This window comes from Protopterus annectens, chromosome 4.part0 (genome assembly GCF_019279795.1).
Source record: "Protopterus annectens isolate FY-2018-M chromosome 4.part0, PAN1.0, whole genome shotgun sequence".
NCBI classification, from domain to species: domain Eukaryota; kingdom Metazoa; phylum Chordata; order Ceratodontiformes; family Protopteridae; genus Protopterus; species Protopterus annectens.
The window spans coordinates 1,937,843,807-1,937,869,082 of record NC_056733.1 but is presented as its reverse complement, the minus strand read 5'-3'; positions in this window follow the sequence as shown (position 1 = coordinate 1,937,869,082).

The window sequence follows — 25,276 nt, the reverse complement described above, 5'->3', positions numbered from 1 at the left end:
GTAGTTTTTCTATGAAAGTGTCTATTTTAGTATCCATTTTATCCATCTTAGCAGTAAGTTGCTGGACTATAATTATCAGAGACTGAAGTTCTTTCTTGATGCTGGAGTCTTGAGAATTTGTCTTACTGGAACTCATTTCAGACTGATAAACTGACAGGAACATTTCCAAAGTAATTTCTGACAGGAATATTATTAAGATTTCCTTTCTTTTTTAGATACAGTTCAAGAACTATATAAAACAAACATATTTAGAAAGAAAATTACTTCAAAATTTAATTTTTTAAGTAATTAATTCCTGTCAATGTAATGAAATTGGTGGAGCTGAAGAAATCTGCTGCTATCCTGTGTTCATCCTTGGCCACGCCCCCGTCTGTGTGCAGTTTCTGGTTGTTCTCAGTCACCTTTAACTACTGTGGTGTGGATGTGGTAGGGTTATGTCAGTACACAAAATCTGAACAGCCTGTAATGTAGGTGAATTCAATACAGACTTTCTGTAAAGTGCAGAATGAATTTTAAGTCATTTGACTCTTCAAACTGACATTGTCGAGGTACAAAATGGGTTTAGTAGCACTGTTACTATTAAAAAGATTATGCAGATTAATTTACCTCAAACTGTGCACACTTCCATGATGTTAGGTTGCAGAGAAGTATTAGCTTGTAAAGAAAAGTGTTGCAGTGGGACAAAACTATTAGAGCAACAGGCAAGGAGTGCACTCAACCAATTGCATAAAATGTAGACATTTTAAGTAATTTCCTGAACATATCATATATATGTTCAGGATGATTTATCTAGGGACTCCTCAAACTACATTTTTTCCTTCCATGTCAGCCCTATACTGACTGATTTTAGTTCTAGCCGATGAAACTAGAGATGAGGCACAACTACAGTACATGGGTGAAGATAACTTCTCAGATAACAGTTTTTGTATATATCAGGAGCTAAAACCAGATACATCAGAACAGAAATTAATTGCATTATTATCAGCAAACAAGATCTGCTTTCACTGAATAAGCAACATTATACAGTGTAACAATGGTAATCCTTAGGGAATCAGCCCTTATTGTAAATGAATGCTCTATGGCAACCACACTTTATGTACACATAGTTTTCAAGAATAAAATATGATTTTCATGAAAAAATTGATTAAACTAACAACGGACTTTTCTCATACTATATTTTTTATAAAATGATGTATTTGAAGTATTTTGCTTTCACAAGTAAACAGTGAGTTTTATTCTAATTTGTTCTACTTTGGTAGATAAAGAAATGCGTGTTCATATCTGAAAATAAGATTCCTTCTCTTATGATGTGTTTGCTGTTTGTAGACCTCTTGGGTTTTTCATACCATGCTACATCCTGTGTTATCCACAAGACCCTGCTTAGTAAACAATATCCATATTCCGTAAGGAGTATTGCAGATATTTAATCAGGTCTCTACCTTTCTTTTGTTGTCTTATCTCTCTCACTTTCTGTCTCACATTCTTTCTCTCACACACACGTACACACATATGTACACAAGCACCACATACACACACACACACACACACACACACACACACACACACACACACACACACACTTGCCTTCGTCTATGCCACCTCCTTCACATCCTAGAGACACCACAAGTATCGTCATAACCGTTCTACAGCCCAATATGACAGCCACAGAAAAAATGCTCTTCCATTAACAATATAGATCATCTACTCTGCCTAGTTAACAAAAACGACTTTAAGCCATACGTTATCCAGGGTGCAGTCTACCTTTTAAGAAACTGAACAGTATATGGATGTTTTGAATAATGTTGAGATCCTGTATGCTACCACATGGCAACTTTAATACAGCAGTGTAATACTGATGAATGCACTGTGACTCTTAGCAAACTATTTAGTGCAATATAATTTATAGATGTAATTTGTTGTAACTTCTAACATGCTAGTGAAACTACGGAAAAAAAAACTCAGTATATGTTCATGTCTGATAGATATCTGACCTTTTCAGCCAGACCATTCTTTATTTATCTCAGCTAGGCAGTCATAAAGTGTGTTCCAGCAATACTTCATTCAATGTCCATTTTATCTTTCAGGGAACTGGATGTCTTACTGCTGATGACAGTTTGCTCCCAAAGTCTGACAGTGCTACTTTAAGGTATATAATGGTGTTACAGGCTTTAGAATACTCTAAACTGGAGTAATCTGGTGTTGTCCATTTCTTCCTGAGGTATTTCTCATCACAGAAATGGTAACAATTTTTAAACATTAGCTACTGTCTAATACTTCAAAGTCACTGTGTATTAACATCAGTAAATATGGATCTACATACTAATCAGTATCTGGGAAATACTATTGTTGAACATGGTCTTTTTATCCAAGTGAAATATACAGGAAAACAAGGAAAAAATCACCAGAATACCTAAGTTGCACTCTGCCCCATCACAGTCTGATAATACGTAAATATATTTATTGTTAAACCCTTTCAAATGCCAATATTACGTGAATACTATAACCATTTTCATTTCCATTCACATGGTATATTTTTTAACTATACATGTAACTTTTATATGCATTTATTATGCTAAAAATATAAATGATCATACACAAAAATTACAGGAAATTCCTGAACAGCTATATTGTACAGCTCTTTCTCCTTCTTTCCCCATTCACATACCTTGTTGACCTAATCAGTCAGTTATTCAAACTGTGCTTCCTCCTAACTACCTTGGTGGAATACTAACAATAACCATATTTGCACATATTTCCCTTAACTAATTAAACACATATAACCCTCTACAATTTCTCATATAAAGCAAGACTACCATGCAGTATATGTATAAAAACCTCATATACAGCATTTTGCCTTTTATTTAAAACAGTAAAGATATAACAAAGATCATCTTTAATTCTTCCCTCATTATGCAAGTCCAACTGATTGCCATTTCTGTTTCTCTCAAAGATCCAGTACATATTTATTTATTTATTTATTTTACATTTGTTGACTGGGCTAGTCTAGCTGGATATATGTCCATTTTCAGTAGAGGCCCGGGGAGATAAGCTCCAAGGCATGGTCCAATTACAATAACTATAAGTTCAAACAACATACTAATAAAAATAGAAAGTTTCCCAATAAATTAAAAATCATCAACAGTGGTAACAAGTATTTTATGGTACAGAGTTTGTAATAGGATATAGTATTGAGGACAAAAGTCATAAAACAGTGAAAATTTCAAGTATGGAGACATAATGCAGGTTAAGTCAGAAATGGATAAATAGCAATTGCCATAGTAAAAGACATCAACAATGGAAACATAAAGATAAAGACATCAACAATGGAAAAATAAAGATAAAGACATCAACAATGGACATGTAAATTGCAGCATAAAGGTTTTAACAGGATGAAACATTGAGGTCAGTCTTATAAAATATTGCAAAATTAAAGTATAGAGACATTATACAAGTTGTCAGAAGTAAACAAAGGAAGTTAGATGAGTAGTAATGTAGGAACGGAGTTACATAAGAAGAGAATGTATAAAGAGGATGTAAATAATGAAAAAAGGTAGATAAGAAAATATGATAAGATGGAAGATGTAGCAGAGGATAGTAAGCACTGGATAGGTTAGTCAAATTAGTAGAGGTAGATGACTAGTCTGGTTTGGAACAGGGGCATAGCCAGTGAGTTTTGAGGAGAAGTTTAAGTCTATTTTTAAAGAGAGATAATGAGGTGAGTGAGGAGAGGTCATAAGGGAGAAGATACCAGCTCTGTTGTTAGGTTTAGTGGTGTGGACTAGAAGTTTGTGAGATTAGCGTAAGGACTTCAGATTTGTATAGGAGGTGATGAGGGTAGATAAACTTGGAGTATTAGAAGGTTCATAAAGAATGTTGTGGGCAAGGGTGAGTTGGTGAAATTTATTTAGGTGTTGTAGTTCTAACCATCCTAGCTGTTTTAAATTTATACACTGATGGGTTCGGAATGGGTTGCCTGCAGCAAATCATGCAATGTTATTATAGGACATTTCCAATTTGTTAAGGTTATTCTTGGAGAGATTAGTAAAAATGGGAGAGGCATAAAGGAGTGTAGAGATCAAATGGATGTGGGTGATAGTAGTTTTAGCAGGAGGGGAAAGGAAGGGTTTTATCCTATAGAGGGTGCCATTTTTTTTATTAACAGTCTTTATGGTATTATTGATGTGGATGTCGAAGTTCAGATTATTGTCGATGGTGACACCTAGTAGTTTGGTGGTAGAGTCAGGGGAGATATAGTAGTATCATTGGTAGATGTCACTGAGAATTGAAGAAGAGAGGACTTAAGAGTAGGAGTGAAGAGGAGGAGTTTGGTTTTCTTAGGGTTCAAAAGAAGGCAATGCTGAGTGAACCATTGTTCAACTATCTTGAATACTTTTTGGGTGAGAGTGTGAAGGTCATGGCAGGATGTAACTGAACATAATAGTGCTGAGTTGTCAGCATATTGTATGCAAGTGGCTTGTGGGATAGCTAGATGAAGGTCATTAACAAATATAGAGAAGAGAATAGGTCCAAGTATGGACCCCTGAGGGACACCTTAGGTAATAGGTATATGGGTGGATAAAGTATTTTGCCAAAGTACTACTTGCTGTCGGTTGTCAAGGTAGAATTGGAACCATTTTATGGAAAGTGGGTCTAATGACAGAGATTTTAGGATGTTTAAGAGAATTTGGTGGTTTACCATGTCGAATGCTTTGGACAGGTTGATAATTACAGCAGAAGAAAGGTTATTCAGGTTCCGGTGCCTGTTAATATAGTCAGTAAAAGACAAGAGGGCAGTGGTAGTGCTGTGTGAGGGACTGAAACCATGTTGACAGTTGGAAAGTAAATTATTTTCAATTAACTGGTGGAGTAGTTGCTTATGGATACATTTCTCCATAATTCTAGCTAGGAGAGAAAGTAGGGCAATGGGGCGATAATTTGATATTTCTGTGGAATGTCCTCCTTTATGTACGGGGATTATATGGGAGACGTTCCATAAGGTGGGGATGTAACCTTCAGTAATTAATCTGTTGATCAGTATGGAAATAGGATAGGCTATGGCCTTGGATGATAGCTGTAGATATTCAGAAGGCAGTAGGTCTGCAGAAGGAGAGCATGGTTTTAGTTTATTCAAAAGGGTTTGAATAAATGAGGTTATGACAGGTTTGAAATGAAAAGGGGGGTGGGGTTGAGGAGTATGAGGGTAATGTGAAGGCATTAGGTGATAGCTGACTGGCTAGTAGTTGGATAGTATCTGTAAAAAAGGTATTGAAGGTATTAGCTGTATGGATTGGATTATTCAGGTCTGTATTTTGAGGGTTTGGTGTAGTAGATTGACCTGGGTGGAGTAATTGCTTGATGTTGGCCTGGAATTTTTTGTGATTTGTTGTGATTAGGTTGTTGATATTGTAAGTAGTAGTTTTGTTTGTCAGAAAGTATGGCCTTTTTAGTGTAATTTCTTAGCTGTCTAAATGTTAGTTGGTCAGTGGTGTTTTTTGTCATTCTCCATTTGGCCCAGTATTTATTTCTGATGTGAATTTTGTGTTTGGTTTCGTTGGAAAGCCATGGGGCAGGCTTGGTCTTAATTCTTATAGATCTGGTAGGAACATGTATTATTTTCTTCTCTACTTTTCATTGCAGACATACATCCCAACCCAGCTCCATGCAAGAAATCCTGTTATCCTATAGGAGTATCTTATTTGTCGCCCCAGTTTTTTTAAATTAATGCAGATTATGCTATGACTGCTCATCACTATTCACCCTCATGTTCAAACCACACCAACTCTGGTGGCATTGGGCATCTACACCCCTGGAAGGGCATTAATTACACATTAACACACACCCTGGAGGGCATTATTGCACTTACAGAATGGGATCTGTGTACAATTGTTGTGTTTTACTGGCTTATTTATTTTTTAAGTACTATATTATTTTTTTTATATATATTTAATGTAAAATAGTTCCTCTGCCTACTGTTTCAAACTTAGTATATGTTAAAGGTGTTGGAGGAAACATTTTACAGCAAACATATATAAAAAATAATATAGTGCTTAAAAATAATAAGCAATTGAAACACAACAATTTTACATACAGACCATTTTCTCTCCCATAAACACATACACAGTCTCTTCTGCTTTCACTCACATACATACAAACACAGTCTCCAGCTGCAATCATACGCACATTAAGTCTCACTCTCTCTCGATCTCTCTCAAATGCAGTCTCCTCTGCTTACATACATGCATTCACTCATACATCACTCTCACTTTTTCTCTCACTCTCTTTATCTTTCTCTGTCTTTCTCTCACAAGCACACACACACACACACACACACACACACACACACACACACACACACACACACACACACACACAGTCTCTCTGCTTTCATGCACAAATTCACACATACATTCAGACAGAAACATAAATGCAGACTTTTCTGTTTTGCTCGATCAATCTCATTCTATCTCTCTCTCCTCTCTTACTCTCATACATGCATACACTCTGAAACACATGCTTTATTTTATTTTTTTATTTAACACAAAACATTGCTTCGTGAGTGTAAAATAATAGGTCGCTGGCTCTCACTTTCACTGACATGCACATATACACTCAAATACAGACATAAATACACACACACACACACACACACACACACACACACACACACACACACACACACACACACACACACACACACATACCTTTTTGTTGTATTCTTTTTTTTATATTCTACACTCACTAAACAGCAAAAGCTCTTAGCATGCCTAAAATAATGGGGCATTCCATTTTCTCAGTCCAAGCTCCAAAGCACCTTGATATGCTACCTTGAAGTGGTGGACTTATTTTTCAGTGGGCATTACTTGTACATTAATACCCTGCTCAAGAACTCTCATTCTCCACTCAGGGTACTGATCTACAGTAAGCCCATTGTCTAATACTTAATAATCATGCAAACCTCTGCACCTGGACTCACCCATCACCATCAATCTGCTGATTAAGTAATACATTACATTAAAAAGAGTACAGACAAGCAAAAATTATATTTGACGGAATCTTAGTATCCAGATTAGGCATTGTTTTTTTCTAGTACTTGCCAGCATTCCAGTTTTAACAATGTTTCCCTTAGATACAGCTGTAGTACATTAGTGTAGTCCTCATCTTAAGTACATATCTGGTCTAAGAAGTATTGCTAGTGAGCTGTGATCTATTAAGCCACCAGCCAAAAACCCCATTAGAAATACACATCTACAGTGCACCTCCTAGATCAGTCCTGAAGGCACCCCCTTTGTGATAACAGTTCTTCAAACTTGCAGTATGAGCAGTTGGACTACCCTTGTTTTTCCTCCCAGCCTTGTTGTCTTGGGTCTCCTGAGACAGTGTAGCAACTACCTCATGTACACTGACCACCCTCTACTAATAACTCACTCTAGTACAGACTGTGGGAAATGTAGCTACACCAAGAATCTTGAATCCCTGCCCTGTCACACTCAAAACAGTAACACAGAAGAGGTTGTCAACTCACCACCCACTACTCATGCACATAGTACACACCAACACATAAATCAACACATAAGGAGGCTCTCTTAAGAAACTTACCGAAACACCAGAGACCTCCAAAACACAAGGCTGCTTCAACTAAAATAGTTCCCACAGCAGTCAAGACATATAGCAACACCAGTATCTCATCTACCAAGCCCTTTAGGTTTAACACTCAAAAAACAAATGATCTTGTCATTGGAGACTCCATAGTGAGACACATGGATGTGCCACTTACCAGGTTAGATAAGGAAAAAGTCATGATCAGCTGTCTGCCCGGTGCCAGGATTTGTCAGATCATGCATACACTCAGGTCTCTCAGCAATAAGTACCATTATGACTCATGTTGGAGTGAATGACTTGAAAAGTACCTCACTGGACTATATGAAGAGAGATATCATTGACCTCTCTGGGTATGTATCCCAGGCAGGTGTGTCCCCAGCCTTGAGCAGCATATTATCCTCATCTAGAATGATGCCACAATATAAACAAAAAAAAAATGATCAATTTTAATAATTGGCTTAGTTTTTGGTGTCTTTCAAAGGGGATCCAGTTTCTGTCAGCCTGGAATGACATGGTTGACAGACCTTGCTGCTTTCCCAGAGATGGTTTGTACCTGGCACCACTAGGCTTTTGGCTACTGGCAAAAGCTCTTGCCTCCCCCACAGTGTCTTTTTAGGCAAGGTCTTCAAAACAATATTGCTGACATGAAAATTGCCAACCATAAGAAAATAAGGGTTATGCTGTTAAACGCTAGGAGCTAAAACCAAAAACTGTGCACCCTGGAGCACATCTGTCACTGGAGGATGTAGATGTCTATGCAGTCACAGAAACCTAGTTCAAGGCCTCATAAAGAACCCCAGCCTTGCAAGGCTACAATGCCTTCCATACCTTCAGACTGCAAAACTAATGTGTGAGAACCAAAGGAGGTGGTGCTGCTACCTACAGTATGGATAAGTTCACCTCCTGCCCAGTTAGATTGGACAACTACATGGAGTTACTCCAAGTTAAGATTACTGTGGGTAAGACGCCCATTTAAGTCTTAGCTAGTTATAGATCCCCTTCATGGATCATGATGCGCACAAGATGAACTTGACCAAACTGGAGTCAATTCAAATATTGCCAAACACTCTGGTCGTGGGGGATTTTAATTATCCCACCATCAAGCGGGATACATACTCTTGCACCACCGCAACTGTCAGACCATAATTAGTGAAATCTGACCACAAATCAGTCACCTTAAAACTGACACTAACACCAGAACTCAAAAAGGGTGAAGTCAGACTAAAAAACTTCACAAAAGCAAGCTATGCCCTCCTAGGTGAAGGTATAAATGTCTTCCAAGCCCCACCCCCAGCTGGAAGTGGTAACTACACCAAACTTACACTGAAACCCTATACAGTCACTTGTATAAGTGGGGTCAAATGAGATAGCTTTGTGATTTCACCTCACAAATGAGGATGTGACATACAAGGGGGAGGTTGCAATGCTTTTCAAGGCTGGTGAGTTCCAGATGTTTGATCCTCCGGTTGGAATGTGTACTATCTATTCTAGGGTGTTTGTGTTAATAAAGTCCAAGAAGTTTTGCACCTGTGAGTTTGAGACAGTGTATATTTTTTTGTGCTAAGAGGCTGAGAGCTATGCTGCCATTCTTCTTCAACACCACTTATTTCTTGATGTTCTAATGCCCTGGGTATTTACTTGAACCCTTGTTCTGTCTCTCTGGTCAATTTCCAAGTCTTCAACCTAGTATCTGTTGATCTTAGAGCATTCTCTGACCACTGTTTGCAACTGATTTTGGGACCTAGTGGTTTATGCTGTGGTCCAGCTATTTCACTGTAGATAACTTTGCAGTCATTGATTCTACCACAGTGCCCTTTCCTTACTAGGAGGAAATCTACATGAGTTGAATCCCAGCCAGTCTCCCATGTGATCTTGCTGCTGTCTCTTTTGTTGAAATATGTGCTAGCCACTATCAAGCCATTTGACAAACAGAAGTTTAGAAAGCCCACTCATTCTTTATTCTTTATTTTAGTTGTCCAAACTGTGTTGACTCAGGTAGTCATCTTATTCTCGTCTGTCTGACCTGATATGTATATTCAAGTCCCATATCAACACCAAGTCATTCCGTCCTGCTTTGTCTCATACATCCTGCAGCTGTTGCCTGAATGCATTGTTTTCATTGATATCATAATCCTGCTGGGGGAATATATCTTGTCATGGATATAACCAAAAAGGAGCTTTCAAAACTTGATGGCAACTTCCACATGGTCTTACTGCCAGAGGCTTAAGCAGAGCCACATAGAACTGGCAGTTAGGCTTCCAAACACTCTACAGCTTGTTTTACCATTGAAGTGCTCTTTTTCTCATGGCTTCATGGAGCTGATGGTTAGCTAATGATCTTTCAAGGTCAGCAGATATGTTCTCTGCTGGGGAAAACAATCTTTTTCTCTGTGAAATAGTTGTCTTTAAGCTAAGAATTTTATCTTATTTAGATGATAATGTATTGTAAAGGTATATTTTTCTCTGTTTTATATGGGCATGACTTTGTGTCTTGGTGACAGTCGGATGTGTTCTTCTCTGAAAATGACTTCTGTGCAGCTAGATGGTTTATTGAATCTGACAGACTCTGCTACCTGTCTTTTAGTCTTTTTTCAGAAGGACCACAGTACAAGTTACCAGTCTTCTAGGTTCTTCCTTTTTCTCTCCACAAGATCAAGTAAGTTACAAGGGAGTACTGATGTCAATCCAGCTTCTTAACTGCCTCAGTCACCAGAAGACAACTCTGATGTGGCCGGACCTGGTTCCGTGGACCACTCATCATTGTCTCTCATTTCTTCTGCTGTAGTTTTTCCTGCAGCTAAGGGTTAATGATTAGACACATCTTCTGTATATGCTCTTACTGGGCATGGAAGAATCTCTCTTGCTGGACTCAGTGGAAGGAGTGGGTGAAGAATTATCAAACAGCTGGGTTGGGATGTCTGAATCTTGGGATAGTGCTTATGATATGAGTTAGTTTTTTTCAGAGAAGTTAATAATATACAGTTAGAAGAGCAAGTGTTTTCTCCTCTAACTTAAGATTCTGATTCTGAGGATTTGCTGCTTCAGGTTTCCCTCTAGAGCAGCTATTTTTTCTGAAACCTTACTAAAGTGAAAAATAATATTGAAACATTGTATCCAAGCAAATGTGTTCTAAACTGTTACTGTGCTTTTTTTCCACAGCATGCGTTTCTTCCTACAATTTGATCAGCCTCTTTATTATACTATGCAGTTGCTCTGACAATCACCATTGTGCTCCCATAAACTATAACAGATTATATAAGCAGCCCAGGCTCATAATCTTTGTTTACTAATCCTAAAGCAGGTCCTGCAGTTATATCTCTTCTAAAATGTCTACTGTTAAACAGATTGCTGTGGCTATTCTCATTTCCCCTGAAATGAACAGGTATGCTTTTGAAACATTAGGAAAGAAAGTTTATTTTTCTGCCATCTTTAAGTTTCAGAACTTTGAACTGTCAAGCTCACATTTTAAAACTTTTGTTGATTTTCTTTTAGAACATAATGAACTTAATTGTTCACCTTTCCTGTTTAGGGGTTAAAAATTCATGAGGATACTTAATTGTATTTCCTCCTCGTGTAACATTAACCCACAGCTGTTTCTTCTGGGTCAGTTATGAGAATATGTTAAAACAGACACTTTGTGAGCAAGGTGCTTACAGACATTTTTTAAAAAAGCAACATGAAGGAGTCTAAGTAAGTTGACACCTTCCAGATCCTTCAGCAGCCTATTTAGTCAGTATTACTATTTGGATCTTCAGGCTGCCCACCCTCCTTCTTTCCACCCTGAAAGTCATATCTTCATACAAGGGTATAAATGCTTTTGGAGTTCCTTCCTCCTTTCTAGGGGATCCCTCCTTCTCCTGTAAACCAAGTCTCCCTGTTTCTACATGCAATGCAACAAAGCTTGTCTCACTGGGTCATAGAATTAGTGCCCTCACATCTGATAGCAAAGGTTTTTATTTATAGATCCTTCTGGTGCCAAACAAAAGAGACAGCCCTAATTCTATCTATGTTTAACTCTTTTGCCAGGGTTCCTAAGTTCAAGGTATTATTCTTGTAAACCTTGTTACCTCTCCTCTCAGTTTCATGATAACATTAGTTGTAAAATGCTGGTCATTATATTCCATTTCTAATGAATTCAGTTTTTTTTCCATACTGTGTCTTACCATTTGCTCTATTTACTATACCAAGGGTATTCACAGAGTGTCTGGCTACACTGGTTGTGTACTGCAGACTCTAAGGTATTCACTTCTCTCTACATTTGTATGATACCATTACATTTGCAGGCACTTTCTACAGTTATCAAAATTCTCAGGCATCTGTCAATAAACTCTTCTGTTTGGGGTTTCAGATGAAGCTACATAAATCATACCTCATTCTGTTTTTTTTTGTTACTAAACAGTTTTTCTTAGGTATTTTCTGGCTTTATCTCTGGAAGGGCTTTTGTTCCTCTGAACAAAACAAACTGGGCAAATAATTCTTCCTGACCTTTCCAACTAGTTTCTGACAACTGCCAGGAAATTTCTCAAGATTCTGGTTTTCTCAATATTTGTGATTATCATCATTTCCTTAGCCAGACATTACATGAGAATAAAGTAAATAGTGCCTCATATCAGGATGGAAACAGCATCTATACCCTTAATCTTTCAGATTCAAATGCTGGAGTTTGTCAAAAGGAGTTACTTGATGGCTGGTTCAGTATTTATAAACCCATGTCTTCCCTTCTCCCTTCAGTTTTCTAATTCAGAATGTCACATCTGTTGTTTTAGACTTTATGGAGGGGGGCCTGTATCAAAAGCCGTAAAAATGCAAGGTGTGTTAAACAGACAAAATAGACAAACACACTGAAATATTAAAGAGATGCTATGAGTAATCAATGTTTTAAAAGCCTTAATCCATATCTGGTTTTCTGGCCCTCTGTAAGTTAGCACAGAGAACACCACAGTGATGTGGTATATAATCTATCAGGAGGTACCAGATCTTAGCTTATTCACAGACTAACTATGATTGCCTGGGAAGTAGCAATTCATCTCATTTCAGTCTTCAGGCTTCACAAATTATGTCAAAACAAAACCCTTCAGGATGCAAGCTGAGCAGGACAACGACAGACCTTCTCCAATGTAAACTACAGTCTGGAGTCTTACAGAAATTGTGTTCCAGATGTGGGGAACATCTCAGTTAAATCTGTTTATCTTCTTTCAAAAAAGACAATTAAGGTAATTTACCACACTCTTTTATGTTCTGGTTTTGTTTTGCATGGTTTATTGTAGTAGCGGTATCTGTTAATTGTGTTTTCTTTACTGAAATTATTACTTTCCTGTCTAGTCTAGTTGTCTAGTTAAGACAAAGCTTCCATGGTGTAATTCCATCTCCAGAATGATATCATGTTAGGGAAATAGAGCTGAAGCAGAGTAGGGAATATTGGAGCATGACAGGCTTTTTCACAGCCTTGCTTTTATTTTTCATGGTCTTCAACTGTAACAGGATAAAAACAATGAAAATGCGTTCAGTTTGGTAACGTAATCAGTATTGTGCTGGTATTTTACTGTTTTACAAGGCACTACAGTTCAAAGAATTACCATTAAGTTTGTGCAATGGTGAAGCAGTTTGTATTGGTGTGTTGTACTGCCAACAGACTCATGCATGTTGCAGATTGTTTTTAAAAATGGTACTAACTATGTTTTGTTTCTGAGGAAATAGTTACTCGTTTATGTATTATGTTTAGCTGTTTAAACAAAATATGATGTTAGTTGTGTACATACATGTCAGCCTTCTAAGAATATTGTAGAATGCCCTGATTGGGTATTCATACACACATGGAACTTTAACACAGTACTGCTGCAACTTCTTACATGACTCCCATGTGCACATCACAGTCTGTCTCTGTGATTTACTCCCAGCACTGTCATCATTCCAGCCTCTCTCCATCACCCTTTTCTCTCCTTACAAACAGTATTACATATCTGTCCTTCAGTTTCTGTAGTAAATTTTCTTCATAGTTATACTTGCTTTACCTTTCCTAGGTTTCTCCCTTTCAGAGCTATAGACTCACTTCTTAAAGGAAGAGAACTATCACAGTGTTGGTGCTTGAACTCTCTCCTTCTCCCTCTCTCTCTTTTTTGTTTATTTTTGTTGTGATCCTGCTCAAGCTGCTAGCACTTAATGTATGGAAGGAGTCATTAAGCTTTCTTGCTGATCAGTGATATCCTTACAGGATATAACTCATATAGATTAGGCTACTGCAATGGTGATCAATTAGAACATCTACTGTTACAGTAAATGTTTCTTATGCAGCTGTTCTTTCTTGAATATAGTGTGCAAAATTACGAATGACTCTGTGAGTTTGACCCATTCAGGGTATGAACTGGAAATAGATTTGCTTTTGGTATATAGCATTTCTGAAGTATGGTATTGATAAGTTAATATGCAGTAAACAATAAATGTTTATGTCTGACCATATACAAATAAAACATCTGATAAATGAGACATTGTTGTTTGTTAACTATAAACTAAAATAATTCTGATGTACAAGACAGTGTCAGATATTGGTCAGTGCTAGAATACTGATGCTGTAAATATATTTAACTCCATATAAAATTAATTTTATGAAGACAGAATGATAAAAATAATATATGGAAATATATATATATATATATATATATATATATATATATATATATATATATATTCTGATACGCAAGGCCCATGCCCTCATCAAATGCTGTTCTGTGTTTCAGACAGGACGGGTAAGGTAACCTGCTACTTATTTCGAAAAGATACTATTACAGTATCAGCAGTTTCCTGTGTGTATTTCATGTACAGGTGCTTGGAAGAGTAAATTGTACCATCCCTTTTAAACACCAAGTACTAATTATGAGGAACACTTAGAGGACCCTCGGAATCACACCCTTTTGCAGTAATGATGTACTGTGTGTCTGCCTTTGACAAATCGTTCATTATGCTGTAGGATATCTTGTAGCTGAGAACATGCTCCTTTCAGTAGTTAGAGCTACATTTGATGGATTGCACACTGATGAAAGGTACATTATCTCTTAATGTGTTTAGCCTCTGACATTCTTAGCACTGAATGTATGCCAGTTACTTTGTGATGACTTTTAAAGATGATTTAGAGCTGGGACTATAAAACAAAGTTTCTGGATTGAAAGAACATTTAAATAGGAAAGTAAAAAAAATGAACTTGCGGTTTGCTTAAGAACTAGCTGCAGTGGCATTGTGATCTACAAGATAGTAAGTAATTTATCCATTGAAAACCAATGCACGCACTTCAGCAGTGGTTTATATTTTACTGTTTTATTATTGTAAGCAAGCTGAGGATACAAATGGAAAGGTATAGTTCAAGACATGAGTTATTTCACAAAAAGTTCAGAGGATTTGAAAAAGCAACTAATACTCCACAGAGAAACACAGTACTCATCGTGCTATTGATTTTTTTTCTGTGTTGATCCTTCATGTTAAAGTCCATTTATTAGCAGTTGGAAGAAACATAAGTTTTCTTACTATGATTATTATATCTCACTAGGCAAGAATGCATAATATATAAAAGCTATATTAAACCGTGCATATCATAATCTCTGAAGAATAAAAATGACTTGACATTTCTAAACTAAGTAAGGGAAAATTATCATTCTTATGATAATTCTTCTTTCTTTCGGCTTTTCCCAGTTAGGGGTTGCCACAGCAAAACTCTGGTCTGCTAATGATTGGCAGTAGATTTTTATGGTGCCAGCTAGACACACAACCTTAAATGAAGGCACATCCATTCTACGCATGTCTTTCGAACACCACTCAACCATGGTGAGGACATGCAGAATCCACAGGGAAGGCACTCCAGTCGAGAATTGAATAGGAGAACCTCTTGCTGTGAGGCAACAATGCTACCGCTGCACCACCACGACTATCATTCTTATGATAATGCTTTTTGCTAAATGTATCCTTTATTTAGGCAGATGGAATGAATGAGCTGTCTCTAAGTTTCTTTTCTGCAGACAGATTTTATAGTCAGGCAGCTATACTGTTTAATTAATATCCTAAATCTTACTGATAAGGCAGCAGCAGGACCTTAGCAATAGTAAAATCATCTTGGTGACTTCATTGTGAATGAAGCCGTCACACACTACACTGTATTGTATAGCGAGCAGTTGACAATATCATGCCAACCTGGAGCCAAATTATGGCAGTGTCAACTAGTCTAAAAAGTATAAAAGGTTATTGTAACATGGTGAGAGTTCACATTGGATTGACTGGTCAATAACATCCTCTCTTCTTTATATGCAGAGCCATGTTTTGCACTCAAGGTGGATTTTTTTGACATCCATACTGTGAACACATAAAACCAGGTTATGAGAAGACCCAATCATAACCTTATATATTCTTGCAGAACTTTACTCTTGGAGACTATGATGCAGCAAATAACATGCTTATGACAACAAATTATATATTACCTACAATGAACAAGTCAATTTGCTCTGTATTATAGCAATGACTTATTCAATGTTAACATCTGCTGTTAGGGACATGTACCAGTTAGACAGCAATATATATGTCGGTTCACTCTAGGAAAATCTGATAGAATCACACAATGGCTAAGACTTGCAACAGAAAAAGGTTCTACTTAAAAAAGAAAAAATAAAGTTCTACAAAAATTTAAAAATTTTCCCTAGTTGTAAAAACAATTTCTATGAAATGAAATACAAAACTCGCTTGGTATTTATAAAATATCACTATCTACTTACGTATTCTGCTGTCCATCAAAAACGAAAACAGCAATAAGGTATTCTTTGGTTTCATCAGAAAATGAAATGGGAAAGTTGGTAATACAACATAAACAGTAAAGGGATCACCCAGGTGCAGGACATAGTAAATGTATTTGCGCTCAGGCCTCCCCTTCGCAAAATAACCATATCAAGTTGCATTTGAATAACAGTTTACTTACGACAGATAATATAAATGCCACCATGATGGTGGCAGATAGTAACTGCAAGCTTCAAACTTATTTGCATCTCAGTCACAATTGACAAATATGACAGTACTTGATTTATAACTTTTTCAGCAGCTGTCTATTAAATAATGGAGTATCTTTCTTTTTTCAGTTGTATCAAGTCTTCTATCTTCTATCTTCTATGCCACCATGACATTCAGTTCCATCCTAAATTTAGAATCTGCCTAATTATGCAATTGCCAATGGCCCCTATCAGCTTTTAAAATCTGATCACTCAAAGCTGTGTAATTAACACAATTCATTTGTTTTACAGAGCCTTGAAGACCTCAAGTAGAAAGGGCATCTTTTAGAACAAAATCCCAAATTGTCATGCTGACCCATCTTAGCTGCATACCTGACCACTGACTCTGTGGAGACTTCCCCGCCATGAAAGTATTTTATCCAATTCAGTTTTTCTAAACTCCATGAACATTAAGTAGGTCATCCTCTTTGTTTACCACCTCCACAAAAGCACTTAATTCAAGGGAAGGAGTCCCTTTTGTCTTAACATTCATCTGCTGAAAATCCATTTTTAACTCATCCATCCAGTAAGTTTTTTGTGAAGGCTTAAGCATTTCATCTTCAAACCTCCTATGAAAATGCACTGCAGGCTGGCTCATGCTATCACATCTACACACACCCTTTGAGAGCTTAGTGTTTCATGGACCAGAAAGCCTTCTGTTTGTGCAAAAATGGCAGACTGTTCTGTTTTCCTGAGGGTATAGCATTACTATACTACTTTACAGTCCTGCTTCTCCCATTTATGGACTGATTGGCTAGGAGACTTAACTGCCCTGTTTTTTTTTTTGTTTTGCTTTTTTGATTTGATAATGCAGAAGCAAGTATAAATATGTAAGAAAAACAAATCCAGGACTATGTCACTTGGATTGGCCCAGATATTGTATATCCCAGTGGATGTCAAAACATCAAATCACAGTGCTTAGTTAGGGACCATGAATCCTTAATATAGGATTCTTCAAACATAGTTTTATTAATAACTGTGCTAGTGAGTTCCAAATTCATAGGCTTCACAGCATGGCAACAAAGCAACCTCAGTAGGCAGATCATGCCTACTCAACCTTGTGGACTTCTTCAAGTAGGTCATCAAAGCAATGGATGAAGGCAAAATCATTCACACTGCCTACCATGACCTGGCCTAGGCATTTGACACAATACCCCACTTGGGCATTGTTGACAAACTCAAGAGGTTAGGTACAAACACATATGTCACCCGGTGGATAGCCAACTGGCTCACAGATAGGACCCAGGAAGTTACAATTGGGAATTGCACCTCTACAAAGAGGCCAGCCACAAGTGGAAGCCCTCAGGGAACAGTCCTTGGACCTCTCTTTTTGGAATTTACTTCACAAACGTCAAGGCCAATGTCAGTGGTCTCTGGCTAACTAAATTTGTAGAGGATTGCAAATTAGGAGCTGTCATTGAATCTCACACTGACACAAATATTCTCCAGGAGGGGCTGACACAGACAAACAATTGGTGTCAGACCCATGAACTAAAACTAAATGCCAAGAAATGCATAATAGTATCCTTTGGGAAGTCATCCATCTCTGGTAACTACCATAGTGACAACACACCCCTTAGAGTTGAAACAATAGTCAGGGACTTAGGGACACACATAGATAGTAATCTAGGATTTGACTATCACGTGCCAATAGTGTTGAAGAAATCATTCTATGTTGCGCAAGTTATAAACAAAGATATCGCATTAAGTCCAAGGAAGTCATTGTTCCACAGTATCTGGCTTTCATCACACCTATAATTGAGTACAGTGCCCCCTTTGGTATGTACCTAACCAGGCATATCCAACAATTGGAATGTCCACAGAGGTTCCTCACTAAAAGAATACATGACATAAGTAAAATGTCCTATACAGGCTGCCTCAAAGCCCTATCCCTGTATTCAGTCTTCTACAGGCTTTTGAGGGGAGCTCTACGCCTGGCATACAGGGCATCGTCAGACCTCCTGCATATCCACAAGACAAACAGCATGTAAATTACCTGTTTTAAAGACTTAAACCTTGCCTGTGATATAAATAGGACCTACTGGAGAGATAGGTATGTATCCCAGAGACTAACCCCTTTATGGAACAGGCTCCTCATCCATGTGAAGCAGAGTTCTTCTCTAACCCGATTTAAGTGCAACTTGGACAATTGGATGGGAAACTGGAAATTTATCCTTGGTGTGGCACCTATGTCTCTAATAAACAAAGGTAATCTGTAAATGGTTCATCTTCCAGGCCCATGCTTACACTTATAAAGGTTATCATAATTTGTCAGAGATTATGGCATTCATGGCTAGACTTAAAAAGGCCCTGGTAGTCGTTAGCCTAGTAAATACCTATGAACCTTTGAACTTATTATCTTAATGCATTTTATTAGTCTGAGTGCAGGAAGCAGTTATCTAAGTATAAAACACAATACAATGTCATTACAACCAAGTCTTTATATTTAACCATGTTACCATTTATTGCCCCCTCTCCCCCATGTGTAAGAAAATTATGTTATTTTTTTTCTCGTAGAGACTTTGTCAATTGAAGCAGCAATGGTAAGAACTACTTTCACTTTATTGTAGCAATCCCAGACCATTGCTTGACTATAGACCTCTTAAAATCCATTTTTCTCCCCTCAGGTTTCCACGGGCTTGCCTTTTAGGTAAAAAATATGCAAATGCCATAGTAAATGGACAGTCTTCGAGCCTATGAAAAAAATGAAAGAAAAACAAAGCATAAGCAATAGCACATCACCATTTAGTACTAAGATCTCCCATACCTCTATTGCCCCACACTTTTGGTCATCTGTCTGACCCAAATCCCCATGTCTATCTCTGTCTCTTTCTCTCTAAACCATATGAAGTATGCCTCTTCTCTTTTTGTATCTAAGGAATCTAATGTAACTCTTATAAGCTGCAAAGTTCCATCTGCCACTCTTCTTAATAAGGTGCACATAATCTTTCTGTTCTATCAGGTCAGTAGCTCTTCCTATTCCAAAGGATTTGGACGGAAAGGATGCACATTATTTAAATACACACTTCTTGTATGATTTATTTGATGACTACCTCAGATTGTTGCATCTACCAAACTTGACCTGCCGTAATACAAAGACTGGGAGGGGTTGGGAGGGTGGCCTAATGGTTAAGGTGTTTGCCTTACAAACACAAGGTACAGGGTTAGAATCTCAAAGGGGATAATTGGCTAGGCTTAACATGGCTCACAGGGGCATTTAGCCTAGTACTAATCTATGAACCTATGACTGTATGATCCACTCATAGCTCATGAGAGAACAACTTTGTAATAGCTGCCCACACTACCAAGCAAAGTTATGCAAATCCAACTTTTAATGCCACCTGCTGTCCATTTCTACCTTGGTCTGCTTTTCTGCTTCCCAGACAAATGAATGTACTCTGATATGCAGTGATAGCATCCCTCCAATTTAGTAGGTGTTAAGGCACCTTGAGACCACTGCCCAGCAGTTTGTTTATCTTCAAGGAACCCAATACAATGAAGTTCTATGGTATTTAAAGTTGCATAATCTGTAAGCTTGCTGAAATGACATGAAGGCCTTAAAGCAGCAAACCCATAGTGCCCCATACTAGTGACTGCCTCCTGATCCGCTTGTGTACCCTGTCTTCTGGACCACTCTGTAAATAGTGTCTTAAATGCCCAAGGCCTAGTGTGGTCTACAAATGCTGCTCATAAAATGTGAAGCTTAAAGATCCAAGGTGCATGTGTTTTGTCCTGACCACATCTTAATCAATACCTCGATCTTTGAATTTTACATCTCATCAATATGCCTCCTAATGTCTTTACTCATGAATTCTTAATAAAGCTAAACATAGCAGTGGAACAAAGGCCCCAAATCAGGGCAGTTTTAAATATTACAGAATTTACTTTTAAAAAAAGTTAATAGTAGAATACATTTTGCATCAACATGCATTTTCTGAACCATAAGAAGTATGAAACCCTGTCTTCCAGTATTTATTGTCTGTAATCCTAAGTGATTGACAAGAAAATTTAAAAAAAATATATGAGGGAGAGGGCAAGAATATGGCAAAATAATCAATAATAATCAGGGACAATTCAGATATCCACTCATCGGTTATCTCATGAAATGATGTCTGCTCCGCTGTCCTAATGTGTGCATAAATGCCCCACAAGCCCTATACCTCTATACTCTTCATTGTATATGCTAGTTATTTATTATCTGACCCATGTTCACTCTCCAATCACCCAGACCTATCTCTGTCATAAATGCTAAGCTTTCAAAGCTATGCATCTGGAAATGAATGACAGACATCAGTATTATTCAGTGAACCCATGAAACAACATACAGAGAAACTTATCTTTAACCTTCCAAACATTGGAGAATCAGATGCCCTAAAAACATTGTACTCATCTGAGTTTAATGTTTTCTTTGACAATGCTCAAACTACTGCCTAATTTTTCAACTAAAACATAGTTGAACCCCCCATCCCATCCCCAGATCCCCAGTGGCTGTCCAAACTGGTATCAATTTTAAAAAGGTGATGTCATTTTGGGAATTAGGCTGTGTCCAATGTTTTAGTCAAGGATGTGCAACCTGTTTCCTTTTCAGAAATCCTTCTGTCCCACTGCATCTGCACTGTCTATGAAAAGCTTTAGGTTTGTATTGTCTATTCATGTATCTTGCCAAAAGAAAGTGCCATTATAATATTTCAGTAAATCCTACAAAATACCCATCCTTTTTGTGATATGGGATCCTAAGTCTGTGATGCTTCTGATGCTTACCTTTCTGGAGGACTGCTAATAACTTCACACAGGCTATCCTTTGTCCCATTGCCTGACAAGTGAATCTGAGTTTTTCCATCTCTCTCAACTTTTTGGTTTAAAAGCCAGTGTTTGCACTTGTTTCCCACCTTTCCTGTGACTAGTCTAGTCCAGATACAGACTTGCAGTATCCAGGACTGAGAGGTGCCAAAGTCTGCTCTTCAATTTTTCCCTTAGACCTACTATTTCTTCCTGCCCTTCAACTAGCTTATTAGTCTAGGACTTTACCAGACTTCTTGTAGCAATTATTGAAGCACATAAAGGTGTTACCAGCGCTAAACGTTCTACAAGGAAACAGATCCAGTACTTATTATAAATGCCCACCCCTCCATGTATGTCTAAAGGTCAGTTCCCTGTGCTTTCTCCTATTAACCTGGTGAACTTGGGCATCCTGAGGCAATGTAGCAACTGTCTCATGTACACTGATAACCCTCTACTCTTACCTCCCAACACTCAGACTTGGGAGAGATGCACTTATATAACCAAACTGGAAGCCCACACACTCTCCAGCCAAGACTGGAATAGCTGGTCAAGAGGAGAAGGTCAACACTTGCACCACACCACATGGAACACATAGATCTCCAGAACACACACCAGCACTGCCTTCACATAAAAACAGAAACCACACATCCATTTTTGCAGAGGATCTCAATAAAAGTCTACCCAAACAGCAGAGACCTCCAAGGCAGAAACGCACTTGACCACCACAACCACAACACTAATCACGAGACACATAACTCTCCTAAACAGTGTGCCACTCAACTAAAGCCCCTATTGCAAAACAGCATGCCCAACACACTAGTCATAGGTGACTTGATAGTGAGGCACAATGATCTCCCACTCACTAGGTTGAAAAAGGAGAAAGTAACAGTTGGCTGCCTGTCAGGTGCCAGGATCCACCACATAACTCATGCACTAAGGTCCCCCAACAACAGCTACAAATATGACTCAATCATTGTACATGTGGGTGTGAATGACCGGAGATGTACCTCCCTGGACTACATGAAAAGAGACATGGAGGAGGTCTTGGATTATGTAGCCCAGGCAGATATGACCCTAGCCTTGAGCAGCATGCTACCATCACCCAGAATGATACCACAGTGCAAGCAGAAAATGAGTGACTTTAATAAGTGGCTAAGTTTCTGGTGTAATTTTAAGGGGATCCAGTATCTGACTGCGTGGGATGACATGATTGACAGACCTCAATGCTTTGCCAGAGATGGCCTGCATCTGTCAACCCTGGGCTTCTGGATAATGGCAAGGCTCATGCCACCCCTATAGTGCCTTTTTAGACAGTGTTCCAAAGACCAAATTGCCTCCATAACAGCTACAAACAAATGCAATCTGATGGTCATGTTGCTCAATGCTAGAAGTCTAAATCTCAAAATGCACTCACTCAAAACACTCCTTAAAATGGAGAACATTGGCATTTGTGCTGTAACAGAGACCTGGTTCAAGGCAGCAGAAAGCACCCCTACACTACCAGGCTATTACTCTTTCCACACCTTTCGGCCTCAGAATTTGGACCAAAGCTCCAAAGACGGTGGTGTTTCCATATTCATAAAGGATGCACACACCTCCAGATTGGTAGCCCAACATAATGCATCAGCAATACTTCAGGTGCAGCTAACATTGGGTAAGAGGCGATTCAGGTCGTAGCCTGCTATTGGTTCCTAACCATGTCCCAAGACTCACATGCCACATTCCTAAGCACTCTGGAGAATATTAGGGTCCAACCTAACACTCTCATACTAGGTGACTTCAACTACCCCTCCATTAACTTGGAAAACTACTCATGTACCAATACATTTGGCCAATGTTTCCTGGACTTCATTAATTGCAATGCCCTGGACCAGCTCACTAGAGGTAGCAACATCCTTGAACTGGTCATTACTAACATAGACGACCATTGCTCAACACCAATAGTCAGCACCTCCCTGGATAGATCCGACCACAAACTAATCACCTTAGAAATCCACATCAACCCCCCCCACACACACACACACACACACACACACACACTGTAAAGGTAACCACCATGAAAAACTTCTCCAAAGCTAACTTTGGGCTCCTAAAACAGAGGTGACTAACTTCACGGCACCCATGCAAATGGAGAATAGTTGCATGACCACCGAATCATACACCAATGCACTGTATAAACACGTACACACATGCATGGATCTCGCCATACCCAATAGAACTAAGATGCTGTCCTCCAAAAAAAGGAAGCCAATCTGGTGGTCCCCTGCCATGAACAAACTTTACAACAGAAGGAGGAAACTGATGTGGAATAAGGTGAAGGCCCAAGACTGGAAAAACTCCCTTATCAGCCTCAACAAAAAGTTGAGATCCCTCATCAAATCCTCTAAAGCTAGCTATGAAAACAGAATTGCAGAAGATAGTAAAGTCAACCACAAGGCCTTCTATAGTTATGTAGAGAATCCCGATGGCAATACCCAGATTTGCTCTGAGCTACTGCTCAATGTATACTGAGCAAACAGATATTGCCAATATACTCGCCGACAGATTCAGTGCCAACTATACCCCCCCCCAAGGACCAATCACAATACCAGTAGATTGCCAGGCACCCAGTATTACTGCTGCACAGGTTAAAACAGTACTGTTTAAGGCCAAGAATACAGCTTCTATGGGACCTGACAATATCCCTGGCTGTGTTCTAGATGAACTACAGAGTGAACTGGCACCTCACCTGTGTGTCCTGTTCAATCACAACCTCAACTCAGGCTTTGTCCCTACCGAATAGTGCACTGTTACAGTCATCCCTCTCCACAAAGGAGGAGCAACTACAGACCCTGGGAACTATTACCCCATTAGCCTGATGAGTCTGATATGTAAAGCTATGGAACGCATCATCATGGACCTAATAAACAAGGCTATAGGGAATCTCCAAACTCTGAATCCCACACAGTTTGGTTTTGTGAAGGGTAGCTCATGCCTGCTCAACTTGGTCGACTTCTTTGAGTCAGTCACCAGAGCTGTGGATGAAAGCAAGGTGGTTCATACAGCCTACCTTGATCTGGCCAAGGTCTTTGATACCATTTCCTACTAAGGAATCATAGAAAAACTCACCAAGCTAGGCATCAACCCCTATATCACTAGGTGGGTTGCAAACTGGCTCAGAGATATAACCCACAGTGTGAAAGTAGCTGACTCCAAGTCAGACTGCCAACTAGTCATGAGTGGAGTCTCACAGTGTTCAGTCCTGGTCCTCTTCTGTTTGGTATCTACTTCTCTGATGTCTGGGCCAACACTAAGGGACTCTGACTGACAAAGTTTGCAGATGATTGCAAGCTGGGAGCTATCATTAACTCCACAAGTGATGCTGACATCCTACAGAATGGCCTCACTGAGATCAAAGACTGGTGTCATGGACTTAAGCTCAATGCCAAAAAATGTGTCATCATCCCCTTTGGGAAAACCCAGTTCCCATGAATTACCACATTGATGGTAGTCCACTGAACACAGAAGCTGTTATAAGAGATCTGGGAACACAGGTTGACAGCAACCTCTCTTTTGATCACCACATTGCCACTGTGGTCAGAAAGTCCTTCTATGTGGCACATCTCACTACTAAGGGTTTTCTATCCAGGAAGAAAGAGGTCATTGTCTCCCTTTACTCTTCCCTCATTAGGCCAGTCATTGAGTACAATGCCCCATTTGGCATGTACCTCACTAGACACCTGCAACAACTTGAGAGGCCACAAAAGTACCTCACAAAGAGGATCCTAGGCCTTAAACACTTGTCCTATATGGACAGACTCAAAAAACTCCCAAATATTTTCTGTCTCATATCGCCTACTTAGAGGCGCTCTCTGCTTGATTTACAAAGCCATGTCTGA